The following is a 4,866-nucleotide window of genomic DNA, read 5'->3' on the forward strand; positions in this document are numbered from 1 at the left end:
ATAACTAAATTTCTGTCGGATCCGGCAGAGGTTGCCTTATAAGGCAGACTTTTAGTTATGTCAAGGCAACCTCTGCCGGAGACGGCATAGGTGTTATGTTGGACCCGTCATAGGTTGACTTATAAGGAGGACTTTTAATTACGCCTTAAGACAACCTATGCCGCATAAGGCAGACTTTTCTCAAAGCCTTACATTGCGAAACGTTTTTTTTTTACTGAGCGCGGTTTGAACCCAGAATATCGGGGTATTTTTAATCACTTTTTTAAGCGAAGGCCAAAAATTAAAGACCAGCAATTTGAGGGACAAAAACTAAATACCACCCCAAACGAAGCATAATGCGCGCAAAAAAATGGTTCCTCACTGCAGAACATTCTGGATCAGACAGTCCTTGATACCCAGCGAGTCCGGAATCAAAATGGCCCCAAAAAAATCATTTTGAACCAAAATACCCCAACAAAAAAAAAAGTTACCGAAGTACCTTTAGCGCAGTAATTTACTGCGCTATAGTGTCCGTCTTTTTTTTTTTTGGCCCTTTTGGTTAACCCTTCTTCCATTACACTTTTTAACGTACTTTGACCATAGATTAATCATGTTTCGGGACCCCGAAACTTCAATATTTTATCTAGGACCCTATTTATTTTTGTGCGATTAATAAGGTAGGATCAATACATCAAGGATACACAAAAGTTCGGATGACCGTTTTAGTGGTTGAAAAGTGCTCGAACGACATTTTCGTTTGAAGGCTCGGTGTCATTAGTTTGAAGTTCTTTACGAATACTTAAACTTGTTCATTAATAATTAATCAAAAGTTAGTCAAAACGGCAGCATTCATAAAAAAAAAAAAAAAAATTAAATTGCATCATTCATAACCTTGAGTAGATGAAAATATTTAAACTTGTTTATTAATAAGAAACCCAAACTTTTTAAAATACAATCATCAAAGTAAGAAAAAAACTTAAAAAACATTCATCAATAAATACCCTTGAGTTGATCTTTTGCCACCACTGCCAGATGTGCCACCACCACTAGATCTACCACCATGTAAGTTTCCTCCACCACGAGAGGTACTTTCACCGCGAGATGTAGTTTGATCGCCATGCCGTAAGGGATACTTGCGCTAATCATGACCAACATAGTTGCAAAATGAGCATTTTCGAGTGTATCTCCCCGGTGGAACATCCATTTCATTATGAATACGCGAGTATGCATTCTTTCTGAATTTACGGATAAATGCTTTATTTGCAACCATTGAAAATGGATCCGGTGGCCAATAACTCTCACTACCAAGTGGGTAAAACCTTCCAGCATACGTTCTTGTATAATTTTCAACTGTATATTCCTCAGCCATGTACGGGGAGACGTTCTTTCCCATTGCGATAAAACACTTGAAGGTATGAGAACATGGTATGTGATATGATTGCCACTTGCCACATGTGCATGTTCTTGGAATCTCACAAATTGTGTGGACGTTACCTCCTTTACCTTGGTGCACACTTGTTGTAAGTTCAAATATGCGCTCTGCAGAGTTGTACTCCATCCGGTCATGTTATTGAGCCTTATATTTGTGGTACTCGAACAGTTTTGACGGTTTTGGCATCCATCTTAGACCTGTTGCTGCATGTGCTTTGGCCTCTTTTGATCTGTTGACGAACCGCTCCACAACCTGCTTAAATGTCATTCTCACCATTGCGGTGACGGGTAGTCCCCGTGCAAATTTCAACAAGCCATTGATTGACTCAAAGCTGTTTGTTGTCAGCATACCCCATCGCCTACCTTCATCCTGGTGTAATGTCTATTTGTCTTTATCAATTGCATTTAACCAGTGGAAGGCTTCCTCATTCACCCGCCTAATAATGTCCATCTGCAGGTTAAACTTCTTCTCCTGATGCTCTGTTGCAGCCGCCCACATCCAATTGCAAAGTGCTGGGGTTCGATATGCCTTTTGGAAGTTTTCCTTCAAATGCCTTAAACAATAATGATGGTAGGCAAAGGGTGGCTGTCACCCCTGCAAATTGAACATATTGTGCAATATGCCAACATTTCTGTCTGATATCACACATATTCCCATGCGATCCTTAATAATGTGTTGCCTTAAGTAGTCCAAAAACATACCCCACGTACTAATGCTCTCATTAGCTGTAATTGCAAAAGCTAGAGGGAATATAACTTCATTTGCATCCATTCCAACTGCTATTAGCAGCTTTATGTCATACTTCCCGTACACATGTGTTCCATCTATTGATATTACAGGCCGACAATGAGCAAAACCATCAATGCATGGTTTCAATGCCCAAAACACAAAATAAAAAATATTACCAGGCACACCAGGCTTCGATTTGAGCTTCCATTCAACAACAATACCATAATTGAAGTGTTGTAGAGCTGCCAGTATGTCGGCAACTTCTTGAAAGAGCCCTCCCAATTGTCGTAGACTATCTCATGTGCACGCCTACGCCCAAGATACGCCTTCCTCCAAGTAACAATTTTGCTATATACTTTCAGGACGGCTGTAATACAATCTTTAATAGGGAACCTGAAAAAGTTGAAATATCAGCATATAACCACGAGGAACATTATATTAACACCAAAAATAAAATAAACGAAGGCGAAGGGGATACCTTGGGTTTTTTCCAATGTCAGCAACTAATACACGTGCAATCAAATTAGTATCTAGATTGCAATGATCATCTGGGAGGTCACCTATATCACAAGTGTACTTTGTGTAGAACTTTGAAATAGTCCACATATTTTCAGCAGCAGCCTTGATATTTTCGCTTGGAGACTAATCGCTAAATTTTCGCGTGGAATCATCAACTTTAAACTCCCTCATCTTCTGGATGCAATAAATCTTAACAGCCTTTTGCAATGATTTTTTCGAGCTGAAAATCATGCCTTTTTCAATATGAGCCTTTTCATTTAAAAGATCCACTGGCTCTTTCCACAAATTTCGCCGAATATGATCATCATCCCTAGTAAAGTCAAAAGCATCTGGGCGATCTTAAAGATGATCAAGATAGGGATCTCATCGGAATGCCACTGAATCGGGGTCAACTCTTGCTGTTGAAATTGGCTTTGCGGCTGAACCGGAGTTGACTCTTGTTGTTCAAATGGTTGCTGTGAATTCAGTTCCTCCTGGTGTGCCAGACTGTTCATCATTTCTTGCAACAGTTCTACTTGATGTTGAGGATTAGTTCCAACTTCAATCTCATCGTTACTTTGCCCATCGTCACTTTCCTCCGTATTAGGTATTTCATCGCTATCGTTGGATGATGCCACTATATAATTGGGATAATCCGGAGCATCCATAGCAGGCCTTTGCCGATAATTTGGTGCAACCACCACATTCTCCCTACATAAGAAATTAGAGTATTTTAACTACTACACATCAAATAACACTATAGTGCAGTTAAAAAAAATAGACGTACCGATAGTAATCAACTGCACCAAAACTTGAGAAAGGACCATCGCTTTGAGTTGTTGGATAGGCTGAGGATGTTCTAACCAGATTCATCCATCCCGATTGAGGAGACCGTCCGATATGATCCATATCAGGTGTATATCCCCTAAATAATATAATCGACATCATTAGTAGCATTCAAGTGCCACTACACATAATAATAATAATAATAATAATAATAATAATAATATTGTAAAAAATGAATATTTACCACTGCCCATCAAATTGCTGACTTAAACTATCCAGAGGCATTTGGCTAGTCAAAATGCTTTCATAAGTATTCATGTCAGGGAAATTGTGTTGATAAGTAGGTTCCGCTTGAGTGACTTCGGCCTGAATTATAGACGGGGCTTCCCGACGAGGTCTATTTCGGGCTTCCCGAGGAGCCCTAGCCATGAATTCAAGTCGATTAATGGGGACCTTCTCTATATACAGTTCAAGGACGTTTAAAGTTATGCATTGCCTATAATCATAAGACGCCTTTCAAATAATCATTCAAAGAACCATCGTCTTAAATGTACCACTGTCCATAACTAGTTACACCTTGCGGTGTAAATGACATTGGATATTTTTCAATTATATTTAGATCAAAATCACTTCTACTAACTTGTAGTCTATTATACAAGGCTTGGAGTAGTTTTGAGAATTTTAAGTCAAGTAGAAACTTAACATGGTATTTTGGGGAAGAATCATAGCGCAAATTATTTTTCTCAAATATAATTTGTCCGTTCCAGAATAAAGAAACTCTAATTTTCGGAACGTTTGCTATATTTTGAATAATTTAGGAGGAATACAAAATGCAAAAACTGGATGAAACTTAGAATTTGTGTTAAAAATTGGATGAAACTTCGAATTTTTCCCCTTATACGAACTCGGTATTAATAAGATTTGAAGTTTAAATATAGAACCAACGCATGCATGCAATTAGTGTGTCTTGCAGTGTTACGTCAAATCAAATTGAGTACGGAGTGTTGCATAACACATGAATTAATCGCGTTATGTCACGTCTCGGCAGAATAACGCGGTAAAATAATGCGTTATTCTGTCACAACCAGTAAAATACTGCGTTATGACCGTATAACACAGTAATTTACTACGTTATACTGTCATAACGCAGTATTTTACTACGCTATACCGCTGCAGTATATTGTCACCTCAACTGTCAAACAGAAAAATGTCATAATTCGAATCAAACTTTAAGTGTTATATAACATAATTTGACGAATAGTTGTTACCAACCACACAAAATTCCACACAAAATTGAGTTACTATGTCATTTTTTGACCAATTTAGAGATATTAGTCGTGCTACATCGTTCACTCTAGCAAACATATTTGAAGCAATGGGTAGGACCTGGGAACTAGATGATGATGATGATTTTCATTACTCAAATAACCTTAACGACAGAT

The sequence above is a fragment of the Lycium barbarum genome, chromosome 12 (assembly GCF_019175385.1).
Source record: "Lycium barbarum isolate Lr01 chromosome 12, ASM1917538v2, whole genome shotgun sequence".
Classification (NCBI taxonomy): Eukaryota; Viridiplantae; Streptophyta; class Magnoliopsida; order Solanales; family Solanaceae; genus Lycium; species Lycium barbarum.